The sequence below is a fragment of the Lepidochelys olivacea genome (genome assembly GCF_965140295.1).
Source record: "Lepidochelys olivacea isolate rLepOli2 genome assembly, chromosome: 7".
NCBI classification, from domain to species: domain Eukaryota; kingdom Metazoa; phylum Chordata; order Testudines; family Cheloniidae; genus Lepidochelys; species Lepidochelys olivacea.
This window is the reverse complement of record NC_140417.1, coordinates 89,354,557-89,368,496: the sequence shown is the minus strand read 5'-3', so window position 1 is coordinate 89,368,496 and position 13,940 is coordinate 89,354,557.

Sequence of the window (13,940 nt, the reverse complement as noted above, 5' to 3'; positions counted from 1 at the left end):
ATACTCCAGACCGACAATTAGTTAAAAGATGCCAACTCCATGGAAAATTAATTATGGAATGTAAGAGTCTTTATATGTTATGTAACTCAAGTATGTGCTATCATCTAAGGAGTTATTAGCCAAGCGAGTTGCATTGGAGGAGAAGAGGTTAGAAATGGTAAGAATTAGTGAACAAGCAACAGGAACAACAACGCATCAGAAAAAAAAAAGTGTTTCACTATCAATAAGAAGCGTGTGCTGTGTAGGTTTTTTAAGTATTTTATATTTCACTGATATTAATACACTATTAGTACAGATATGGCAATCTTTCTGTTATGTAACTTTACAATCAGTCTGCTGGTGCCTGGACTGCATTTTAAACTGATAACAATCCAACACAATAAATGGTAAAGCCATTCTTTTTCTCAGTGAAACACATCTGTCTCTTTGCCTTTTGCTTTAATGTTATTGGATTAATAGAAGGAAAATTAAATCAACATTATTAGTAAAAAATACAATAATGAGGATGATGGGCCTGGAGAACATTGTGTGGTTGATTGCCAAGTGGAAGGGGAGTGTCATGAATTTTGTATTGTACATATTCTATAATAAACACAGGTTAACAGTGTTGTGGCACTAGTAAGGTACTGTGAAAAAAATCCTCGGTGACGGCAACAGCAAAAGAAAATATTTTTGTTTCTACAAGCTTCCATGGAAATAAAACACAGTATCTGTGAGTAGTAAAAATATGGATTTTCTCATAGCTCCAGTGGGACTGTGGTGGCATAGTGGGTTAGTTGGTCTTTCATCTCTGGAAACATGGGTTCGGGCTATGGCTTTATGTAGCGCATAAATGAAAACAGAAAAGGAGGACTTGTGGCACCTTAGAGACTAACCAATTTATTTGAGCATGAGCTTTCGTGAGCTACAGCTCACTTCATCGGATGCATACTGTGGAAAGTGTAGAAGATCTTTTTATACACACAAAGCATGAAAAAATACCTCCCCCCACCCCACTCTCCTGCTGGTAATAGCTTATCTAAAGTGATCACTCTCCTTACAGTGTGTATGATAATCAAGGTGGGCCATTTCCAGCACAGATCCAGGGTTTAACAAGAACGTCTGGGGGAGGAGGAAAAAACAAGGGGAAATAGGCTTGAATAGAGACTGGGAGTGGCTAAGTCATTATGCAAGGTAACCTAAGTTAATTGTATCCAATTTGCAAATGAATTCCAATTCAACAGTCTCTCGCTGGAGTCTGGATTTGAAGTTTTTTTGTTGTAATATCGCAACTTTCATGTCTGTAATCGCGTGACCAGAGAGATTGAAGTGTTCTCCGACTGGTTTATGAATGTTATAATTCTATTTCCAACATACCTCTGAACAACATACTAATCCACAGAGACCTCCCTACCAATACTACAAAAGGAAGGATTCTAGGTGGCTCCTCCTGAAGGTCGAGACAGCAGACTGGACTTCTACATAGAGTGCTTCCGCCGACGTGCACGGGCTGAAATTGTGGAAAAGCAGCATCACTTGCCCCATAACCTCAGCCAGGCGGAACACAATGCCATCCACAGCCTCAGAAACAACTCTGACATCATAATCGAAAAGGCTGACAAAGGAGGTGCTGTTGTCATCATGAATAGGTCGGAATATGAACAAGAGGCTGCTCGGGCAACTCTCCAACACCATTTTCTACAAGCCATTACCCTCTGATCCCACTGAGAGTTACCAAAAGAAACTACAACATTTGCTCAAGAAACTCCCTGAAAAAGCACAAGATCAAATCCGCACAGACACACCCCTGGAACCCCGACCTGGGATATTCTATCTATTACCCAAGATCCATAAACCTGGAAATCCTGGATGCCCCGTCATCTCAGGCATTGGCACCCTGACAGGAGGATTGTCTGGCTATGTAGACTCCCTCCTCAGGCCCTACGCTACCAGCACTCCCAGCTACCTTCGAGACACCACTGACTTCCTGAGGAAACTGCAATCCATCGGTGATCTTCCTGATAACACCATCCTGGCCACTGTGGATGTAGAAACCCTCTACACCAACATTCCACACAAAGGTGGACTACAAGCCATCAAGAACACTATCCCCGATAATGTCAAGGCTAACCTGGTGGCTGAACTTTGTGACTTTGTCCTTACCCATAACTATTTTACATTTGGGGACAATGTATACCTTCAAATCAGCGGCACTCCTATGGTTACCCGCATGTCCCCACAGTATGCCAACATTTTTATGGCTGACTTAGAACAACGCTTCCTCAGCTCTCGTCCCCTAACGCCCCTACTCTACTTGCGCTACATTGATGACATCTTCATCATCTGGACCCATGGAAAAGAAGCCCTTGAGGAATTCCACCATGTTTTCAACAATTTCCATCCCATCATCAACCTCAGCCTGGTCCAGTCCACACAAGAGATCCACTTCCTGGACACTACATTGCTAATAAGCGATGGTCACATAAACACCACCCTATACCGGAAACCTACTGACCGCTATTCCTACCTACATGCCTCCAGCTTTCACCCTGACCACACCACACGATCCATTGTCTACAGCCAAGCTCTGCGATACAACTGCATTTGCTCCAACCCCTCAGACAGAGACAAACACCTACAAGATCTCTATCAAGCATTCTTACAACTACAATACCCACCTGCGAAAGTGAAGAAACAGATTGATAGAGCCAGAAGAGTTCCCGGAAGTCACCTACTACAGGACAGGCCTAACAAAGAAAATAACAGAACGCCTCTAGCCGTCACCTTCAGCCCCCAACTAAAACCCCTCCAACGCATTATTAAGGATCTACAACCTATCCTGAAGGATGACCCAACACTCTCACAAATCTTGAGAGACAGGCCAGTCCTTGCCTACAGACAGCCCCCCCAACCTGAAGCAAATACTCACCAGCAACCACATACCACACAACAGAACCACTAACCCAGGAACCTATCCTTGCAACAAAGCCCGTTGCCAACTGTGCCCACATATCTATTCAGGGGACACCATCACAGGGCCTAATCACATCAGCCACACTATCAGAGGCTCGTTCACCTGCACATCCACCAATGTGATATATGCCATCATGTGCCAGCAATGCCCCTCTGCCATGTACATTGGTCATACTGGACAGTCTCTACGTAAAAGAATAAATGGACACAAATCAGATGTCAAGAATTAGAACATTCATAAACCAGTCGAAGAACACTTCAATCTCTCTGGTCACACGATTACAGACATGAAAGTTGCGATATTACAAGAAAAAAAACTTCAAATCCAGACTCCAGCGAGAGACTGTTGAATTGGAATTCATTTGCAAATTGGATACAATTAACTTAGCCACTCCCAGTCTCTATTCAAGCCTAAGTCATTATGCAAGGTAACCTATTTCCCCTTGTTTTCTCCCCCTTCCCCCCCCCCCCAGACGTTCTTGTTAAACCCTGGATTTGTGCTGGAAATGGCCCACCTTGATTATCATACACACTGTAAGGAGAGTGGTCACTTTAGATAAGCTATTACCAGCAGGAGAGTGGGGTGGGGGGAGGTATTTTTTCATGCTTTGTGTGTATAAAAAGATCATCTACGCTTTCCACAGTATGCATCCGATGAAGTGAGCTGTAGCTCACGAAAGCTTATGCTCAAATAAATTGGTTAGTCTCTAAGGTGCCACAAGTACTCCTTTTCTTTTTGCGAATACAGACTAACACGTCTGTTACTCTGAAACCTGTCCAAATGAAAACAGAGTACAGTTTCACGTGATAATGTTTTCTACATGCAAGTATCTCAGAATGCACAGCAGTTACAAGTTACAATGAAAATATTGCACTAAGGTAGGGACAGTTGGCAAGCAGAAGCATGAAGGGTTGCCAGAGGAGACCCAGAGATATTTTCCCAGGTCACATCATGACGCTGTCCTAACTAAGAGTGACCTGACGGAAGGGAAGGATGGGGCTGCAGGGAAATGCTCTAATGAGGGTAAGGCTGATGAGTAGTCAATCCAAGACATGGTCATGGAGAAGCCTGATACTTGGGACAGGGGAGGAAAGAAAGGGAGTGTGTTCGCTAGCTGTATAGGAGGGCTGCTATAAAAAATATTTTTTATTAGTTGAATATTATTCCATCATTGGACAGGCCCCAATGCTGGAGAGGAGTAGGGGCACTCAGGAGGAGATGGATACTCAATTCAAAAAGACAGTTTTCAGGAAAAATGGATTAAGAACCTGCTGTGATTGGTGTTGAGGGTTAACCTGCTGAGCTATTCAGGGGGGTACACTTTCTGAAGGTGGGAAGCCAAGTTAGGGAGGCAGGAGGAATGTGGTCAGGGAAGCTGCTGGGCTGGGAAGGAAAAGTCTGCAAGGGCGGTTTGCAAGTGTTGCAGCATCAGAACGGATTAAGGCCTCAGCTAGCTTTACTCCATCCTTAGAGACCAAGAAAGAGCAGTTAAAGAGATTTTAATTACTCTTTTAGAATAAATTTATTTATATTACAAGAGTAATAATAGGTGAGGAGAGAGCTATAATATACACACCAGCATCGTTTTCAAGGATTTTGTTTTCAGTAATATCAACTCTTTCACTGAAGTCTAGGAGGTTAATTATTGAAGATCATTGTGCAAGAGTTGGTTGTAGGACAGAAGTTGTTAAACATGTTGGGGTCAAGAGTAGGCTTCTTGAGAAAGCAATAGCAGTAATTTAATTTTGCCAGCCTTCCTTCTGCCTCACACACACACACATCCCCAAATAATGAAGTATGAATTTCCAGAAGTCCAGAACAGGTGCATTAGCTGAGATGTGTGGAGAACCCTGTACAGTACCAAGCTGCGCTAATTCCGATGCTAGCTAGTAAGCGTTCCTTTACAGTATTTAAGTACCCAATGAGTTGTCAGTTTAAAAAGTCTCTCTGTATCTAGTGAATTTGCTTTGATATGAGATTCTCTTTCCAGAGTGCAAATAGCTGGTACCACTTGAATCAGTTGTTCTTAGCTATATGGTAGGTTCCTAAAATATGATTCCATCATTAGTAATTCCTGAAGTGCTATATGAAATTTAAAAAAGAAGCTTAGATATTGTCTAACCTGCTAAACCTTGTTTGGATCTTGTTTTTAGGCTGGCAGATTTTTCTAGACAACGTGAGATAAAGGATTGTTGTGGCATAAAATGCTTGTAAAAGAAACTGCCAGTCAACTGTGGTCTTTATTATCTAATCAAATCTTGTCTTTCAGCAAGGCAAGTTTATTGCTCTCAGTTGTATTATGATTGCCTGTTACCAAACAGGTGTTAGTACTGTACAACTGTTTACAAGACAACTGTTTTGTAAATGCATCAGCAAGTCTATCAGAAAAACACTAACTTTCTGTGTTGCAAATGTTCTACATCCCAATGGTTTAAATGTATTTAGTGATAACTTTGAACTTTTGATTGTATGCCGCAGTCTTAATAGGTATTTGACTTTCTTTATTAAAATTCAGAAACTAAATGTTTCTAAAATTGGTATAAAATGCTTCAAACATTTTAAAGTTGCCTGCTAGTTCCTGAATATTTTGCAAAAGAGCAACTGTACACATTTCACTTCTGTGGTATAACTGTTATTGGCTTGAACCTTGTTCTCTACCTTTTAAAACTCCATCTGTTTAATTAAATAGTGGTACTAAATCTAGGGAAAGGCACATTTGTGTGCTCGTAAATTTTTGTAGGTGACTGTATAGGACACAGGGCCCAACCCTCAGGTTCTGCACACTGTGCTTAGCACAGGCCCTCAGGTGGGAAAAAAAAGCCACTCAGCTACCTCTCCCCTATCTCAGGTGCCCATTGCAATGCTTTAAGCACAACGATGCTGTGGCCAGGCCTCCTTCCCCTCCCTACATCCAGCATGCCCTCTACACTGCTCCCTTCATTTTAGAGTTCCCCTTCAATTAGGGGCCAGTTTAATTCTGCTTTTTGATGCAAGAGTGCAGATGTTAGTGGGGTCATGGCTCACCCCTCCCATTCGGGTTTTCTGGTGCTGTCCGTTTTACTGAAGTGCCCAGACCCCTTAGCTCCACAAACACAAGGAGGGGGTTTGTGTCTGACTCCTGCACAAAGTGAATGGAGAAAACTCTTGGTGCCCTCTTCACTTTTCTTGTGTCGCTGTGCCCAAACTGAGCACAATTCACTTTACACAGTGAGATACGTTTCTCTTTACACCATACCCATGTCTATAGTATAGAAGTGTTAATCCCAATTGCTGTACAGGAACAGGGTCTTTGCACACTTCTGCTTATTTTAGTAGTCACCATCAAAACTAATTCTGCCCAGTTTAATTGTTTCCCCTAGATTTGTGTATTGAAAGGATTGATTTTTTTTTTAATTTTTCCATTTTAACTTTTACATTTTGGAAATGAGTTAGAAAAGGAGGCTGTGAGGAGCTCACAAAATTAAAAATGCCAAAGAGGGAGAGGAACCAGGGCTGGGAGGAATAAACCTTCTATCAGTGGCAGCTCCCAGTCCCCTTCTAAAACATTGTTTAAAGGCAGAGAAAGTCAGAGGCAGATGGTACAAGACAGAAGTACTGGAGGAAGAGTTGGCAGGGACAGACAGTGCATTGGCAGGAATGGCAGGGGTAGGAAGGTAATGGCGTAGATGGCACATTGCCAGGGATAAGGGGACTAGTGGTGGGAGGCAGAAAAAACACTGATGAATAGTAGGGACAGCTGGGATACTTGCAGGAGCCATAGAGTGAAAAGAAGCTAAAACATCTGGCAAACATTTTGCTAACTTAGTCCATTCTATTTTTAGCACCTTTTGAAACCTAATTTCATATTGGCCAAATGACTTTCTTAAGCTGCTGGTTTTTTCTCATTCATTTTTTCTACTCAGCCATTGTGTTTCTTTTGCGTCACTTTGCAGTGGGCCCCACTGAGTCATACACCATTTTACTATTAAAGATATTCTCTAGTCTGTTCCAATTCACTAAAAGACATAGGTGCTGGTGGAATCTACAGAACTCCCAGGAATGAAAGCACCACAAGTGTCATGACCTTCATCACAGATTGTTAGCAAGCCTTCATCCCAGGTTTCTAAATTGTTGGAGCCAGCCCCATTAGCTGTTAACTCTTATCTTTGCTGGCGTTTGCAACTAGAGGATGGGATCACACAGCCTACTAGTGTGTTATATGTCACTGGGGCAGGGAGGGTATAGGGATTTGTGGAAGACGGCTGAGTACATTTGGCAATTACAAAGGGGATTGGATGAGTGCTTCTCGTAAGGGGTTTTGTGGGATCGTTAGATGGCTGGTAGAGTCAGTTGGATGCTTGTCACTCCGGGTTGTGGGAGTAAAAAATGTCATGATGGAGGAGAATTTGGCAGCTGGAATAGGGTTGTCAGGTCATTGGCTAAAAGAGAACCAATACATCTCTAAACTAGTGTCTCAGCAGGGGAGTGAAGGAGAATATATTTTTTCAATATTGTTGTTCTCCAGTATGTGTCATTTTTATTCCATGTAATATTTTTTATCTTAAATACTAGTGTACTTATTTGGGTTTGTTAAGCCTTTTTAAATATCGTGTCAGTTGACCTCTAAGCTAGTTGCAGATAAGAAAAATCCACTGGATGGTTTGTTATAAGGAATCCTAATTGAGTATGGCCAATTGAAAGAAAGCTGAAACAAGGTGGGGACATGCCAGTAGTTCCTAGAATGCCATTCTAGAACTATATCTGTGCAGAGTAATATCTGAGGAACCACATTACTGCATTTTAGTTATACCTTGGCTTTCTATTTTGCAGAGACATCCGGATGTGACCATTTCAATATGGAAAATTTTAAAAAAGAATTTATAAACATCTCTTCCAAACACTCAGTTACATCCTTTATGACAAGAGGGAGACACTTGAAAATAATTGGAAATAAGAGCTAAACAACCACTGGAACAATTTACGAAGAGTCATGGTAGATTCTCCAAAACTCACAATTTTTAAATCAAGATTGGATGTTTTCCTAAAATACATGCTCTACAAGTTATTTTGGGAATGCTCTGTGGCCTGTGTTATACAAGAAGTGAGACTAGATGATCACCATGGTCCCTTTTAGCCTTAGTATCTATGAAAAATGTCCTAAACAGTATTCCAAATAAGGTTATTTTTCTCCAAATGAGACTTCATATACTTGTACAGTATGTGATGAACACATTTAAAATCATCTGAGATAAACAGGAAGGAGCAGGTTTGATTTTGCTAAGATGTGTAGAACATCATGTTGAATTTTGCTGATTTTCAGGTTCTTAGGGTTTTTTAAGGAAACAGATGCTCACTCAGAATGTGACCATAACAAACCTTCTAAAGAAGTGACTCTCTCATTCCATCTTGAAGATTTTTAATGTACAAACATTATCCTTTACCATCTTCATCCTTATCATTCCTTGAATGAAGACGATTGATGTGGTATTTGAGTAGATCTGCAGCTATGACTGTAACCTCTGTCTAGAAAGCTTCTTAAATCTCTTAAACTATCTCCTTCGTCATTAGGTCTGCTTTTTATCTCGAGGAATGTACTAAAAATCATACAAAGTCATCAGGCAATTCGTCTTTGGGTTTTTTTGTTTTTATTATTATTACAATACAAAACTAAAATTGTTGTTGAACCATATCAAAATGAGCTTGCGACAGCATGATCTCTTTCTAAAGTGGAAATTTTTTCTTGGTGTATGGACAACAAGCCTAATAGTGGATGGCGTGACTGCACTAGAGTCACAAACAGCAAGGGAGAGAGATGCATATTTCAGTGGCATTCAGAGGGCAGATATTGGATTGGAGAGGGTCTGGTAAAAAAGTGAAGGAGAGGAACTCCAGATAGTTGTTCTCAGCAAAGTCACTAATGACAGTTCCAAAGCTCAGAATTGGTATTCCATCTTCCCCGACCGGCATGGTAAGCCATGCTCTTAGTCTCAAAATCGTGTCCTCCCTCAGCTTTTGTGACTTTCCTTTCCTGGTTGTCTTTCTATCACATTGTCACCATTTCCTCATCCCTACATCAACTTTCTGTGAGGGTCCCTTTGTCCATGTCCCCCTGCTCTTCTCCCTATACGGCCCGTTTCTGAGTGATCTCATTCATAAAAAAATTCAACTATCACCTGCATGCTGATGATTCTCAGATCTCTCTCCACTCTTGACATGTTTCCTTCTGTCCAAACTAAAATCTCAGCCTGTCTGATGTCTTCTTGTGGATGTCCAGTTATCAGATTAATCGTGATGTGGCCAAAACAGAGTTCTTAATCTCATCCCCTAGACCTCCCTATCGTTGTGAACATCACCAGCCTTCCTGTCACTCAGGACCTGTGACTTGCATATTGTTTTTTAACTAGCCCTCTCTTGACTCATTCCTTTGTTCAGGCTATATCTAAATCTTCCTGCTTTTTTGCACATCATGTCTTAAGATCTGGCTTTTCCTCTCTGTCCACATAGTTAATCCTTTCATAAACACATTTCTTGACTACTGCAACCTTCTCTCTGACCTTGACATATCCCACTTACATCTATTCAAAATGCTGCTGCAAATATCATTTTTCTGACTTGTCCTTTTGTCAACATCGCCCTCCTCTTTGCATTCCTTCACTAACTCCCCTTTTTCCACCATATCAAACACAAACAATTCATCTTCACTTGAAGAGCCATCATGGCCTACCCATATTCTCTCTCTGCCACCTGAGATGATCTCCACCTCTACTCCTCTAATGATGCCACTCAACTGCCTAGTTTTCAAGTTTTCAAAGATGCATCTTGGTGCTTTCTCCCATACAGCATTTTATACATGGAAGGAACTTCCCATTAAAATCCACTTCATTGTCTTCCTTTATGTTTTTCCTTAAAACACTCCTCTAACATGAATGCATTACAAAACAAACAGACAAACAAAAATACCTTGACAATGGTTAGGCAACTGGTGTGCTGTGACTGCTGCTTAGTATGCTGACCAGTATCTTCTCATCTATTGTTCTGTGCTCCCCTTATCCCATCTGTTTGGTGCAGCCACCTGTTGTCTCTCTTACCCTTAAATGGTAAGCTCTTCAGGGCAGGAACCATCTATTTGTTATACGTTTGTACATTGCTTAATGCAGTCGGGCTGGGCTCTCTAGTTACCAACACAATGGAAATAAATAATGATGCAAATGTTTTCTGTTTCTAAAAAGTGTCAGAGAAAGGGGGAAGTCCAAAAGCAACTTGTTAAAGCATGCACTTAAATGATTAAGATGGGAAGGACGCATGCTTATTACAACTTAAATCATTTGCATAAACCAGAGAAAACCAGACTTCTAGAGCTGTATATTTGTTAAAAGCAACCTTGCCCGTTAGCTTTTGTTTCACTGAAGCACATGCTGCTCCTTAATAAACAATACCCTATGTGGAACTGCAGTTTGGTTCAAACACTAAAAATAAAAACAGTTAACATGTAGATATTTAATCAGATGCATGCTGCTCAAAAATTTAACTTCTAATTGGCTTGCAGCTATTCTATAACTAAGAACTGACCCTGTTGAGTTTAAAAGAGATTGACCATCTATGAAAACGGGCACTTGAAACTATTTTTTTGTGACAACATTCTGATCTTTAGTCAAATGACAAAAAAATGTGTATTTTACAAAAAAATCTCACATGGACTCTATGTTTGCCTGCTATTTACCTTTCTCTTGGTGCTGTTTCATGGCTATTTTGAGCACATTGATATTTGTGGGTAAGATTCAGCTCTTATTCATCAAGGCCAGTTTCTATGGTCTCTCTTTGCTTTCCTCATTTAATTTGGGGTCTGGATGAAACTGAACTGGTTGAGGCTCAGTTCATGCAACACTAAAGTGGTGCTAACTGGCTGGCAAAAGCATCTAGCTTTCTGTTGAAGAAGAGTGTCCATCCTCCTATGGTTTGAAGTCTCAGGCTCTCTTCTCAGCAATGGATTCCTTTCCCAGCTATCATTTATTTAGTTTGATTTTATTTTAATGCACTGCTTCTTCCTTGCTGGATGCACAATATAAACACTTTAAAATGTTCCAGATAAACTAGTAACAAATTAGTGGTTTACGCTGTGTCCTGCAGCTGCAGATAAGGGTGGGGCTAAAAGGGTACAGGGTTGGACTTGGGTGGAGCATGAGGGCTGGGATGAGGGTTGCTGCAATAACTGTCACTGTGTAAGGGGAATTGTAGGCCATAGAAGCCTTCTCTTATTTGCTACAGCATCAGACTTAGTGTTGCCAACAAAATGGGGCTTATGGCCATACAAGTTAGGTCATGTATCACAAGAGAGAAAAGGACATTTAAGTCAAAACCAAATTTGTTTATTGTGTAGCAGTAGCTGTCTTTCAAGCCCCACTGACCATTGCCACATTGCTTCTTGGCAGAATTAGCTAGATACAACCATTGGAGGGGACGAATAAGAAGGGGCAGTGGACAGTGGTGCTTCTAGCACATGCAAAGGTTTATTTTAGCTTTCATTTTGCTGTGATTGGACTTTGTCAGGATGGCAGAGCACTCCCCAGTGGACTCTCACTCTGTGCTAGGAGTAGAAAGTAACGGAACTGTGCCGTGGCCATTGTAACTGAAGCATCTGTTCTATATCTGTAATCACAGGTACTATTTGTTTAAAAAAGAAAAGCATGCCAGTCTGAATTTTCTGGACACCTGGAGGTATTGCAGGGCAGCTCATGTGCCAAGCACAGAACATTCAGCCCTACAACATTTGGCAGCTGGCCTCCAGAATGGTTTCATCATTTGCGTGGAATGAGGAATAGTCCATGTAAGACCTTTCCTGGGACTGATCTCCATACCAGCCTCCCCATGCCCACAACAATCCTATTAAAATAACCAAAAATCCTATTTACTGTATTTTGACAGGCTCCCTTGTGCTGTGACTTTGCCACATTGTTTACCAATGAGGAGTCTTGTCCAGAGGAAATTTTAAGAATTCAGGAAAAATTGAGGGAGGAGAATGGCCCAGCTAGCCGATATAACTCCTTCTCATTACCCAGTTGTCACAGGGTCCACTCACCACTCGGGTGCTTCCTTCTGGCTGCTCGGGGGATTAGCAACTTCCAGATGCTGCGCCATCCTCTGGCAGTCTCCCAAAGTATCTCTGCAACTTCAGGTGCTTCTTCTTCACAACTTGGCCCTCCAGCCAGGTCACTATGCATGTTTTCCGCTTCCGGAGTAATCTGTCCCAGGCAGTCCACTCTTCACTGCTGTGCCACTTCCTCTGTGGCTGGTGTGGGAACCTGGACCCACCCTCTACTTTGGATTCCAGCTCAGGGGCCCTCTCATCAGCAGCCCAGGTCTATCCCATACCTTTCTGCTTTTCCCCTGAGCCTTTCCTACCTTTCCAGCTCTCCCCCAACCCTGGTTTGACATCCCAACTTCTTCCTCCCAAGGAGTGACTGTAGGCTACTTCCCTCTATAGTCCCAGACAACCTCCCTTATCCAAAGGAATGACTGCAGACCACTTCTCTGCAGCCCCTAGCTGCTCTCAGCTTCTGGGCTTTCTACAGGCCCCTCCTGTTCCCATCCAGCTGAGCCTCATCTAAATAATCCCTGGCTCCTTCTCCAGGTGCAGCCCGGGTAGTTATTATCCCTCCCCTCCTCCCGGCATTCTTAACCCCTTCAAGTCTTGTGGGGTGGACACCCCATCACATAACCTAAATGTGGTTGTAAAATTGCCTTTAACAGAATATGGTTTTCTTCCACCAGTGTCTAGGTTATATTGCCTGAATCCCATTCCAGTAATCCTTGCAGTGGAAGCAAAAATGATAAAGAACCATTCTGATCTGTGGCATTTCTGAGGTGTAGGGAAGCAGTGGACTTTAAAGCTGGATAGCACAAAGAAGCCCCTTGTGTGTGAGACTGAAATCAGTGTACACACCCAGACTTTACCCACATAGAGTTCTGGCTTTATTTTCAACCAGCCTCTGCATACAATTAAATCACTTGCCTGTAAACTGCACTGCTTAAGTGTCCAACATACTTCAAAAAGTGTGGTCCTGAAAATCTGAGCACTTTCACAAAGATAAAGGTGGCACTGGGTGCAATGACATGAAAATGTTTATTCCCTCATGTTAAGGGAAAAAACACAATAGAACAAGACTTGGTCTAGGTTGGATGAAATTCAGTTCAAGCCCTCTGCTTGAAACCACGTAAGGGCAAGATCTTAGAGCCAAGCCTTACTTATGTAAGGAGTGCTTACTCAAATAAGAAGTCCCACAAAAGCCATTGTATTCTGAATGTTTCATTATTCAATATATATTAATCCTATAATTATCTGACTCATTTCTAAAGCTGTATGGACAACCAATCATGTCATACACAGTAGAAAAACAATGATGTGATCTTTGTTTCTTGGGCCCATATTCTTATACTGAAAGTAAAAAGTATGCAATGAGTCATAGTGGTTAACAAAAGGTGAAGGCAAGTGTCTCAACTGCTAATAATTCACACATTAAGTAATGACTAAGCTATTGTAAGGTACAAGTCACAATTGTGAGACAATGGTCCTTGGATATTTGTACATAGTACAGATAACACCAGGTGACAGCTCTGCATGACAAAAGTAGACATTTAAGTAATTCAAGCTGTTACTATGAATTTAATCTCCAGTGAAAGTTCTGTCTTCGTAAAGTATGATTTATCTGTGTTGTTCAACTGACAGGGCAAGGGCATGTAGACCATACCGTTCAACTCACTGGCATAGAAATTAGGCTAGCTTTTCAAAAACAGCAAGAACAAACAATTTTTACCTGTTTTCTCTAATGAGTACGAGGACTCGAAACGTTACAGAAACCTAACTTTCATTTTCTCTGTTCTTAGTTGTCACTATCTTTGAGCTAGTTTATAAATATGGGTATTACATTACAATATATTGTTGGAAGACAGGATACTGGGCTAGATGGACCTTTGGGCTTACCTAGTATGGCCGTTCTAATCTTCTTAAATA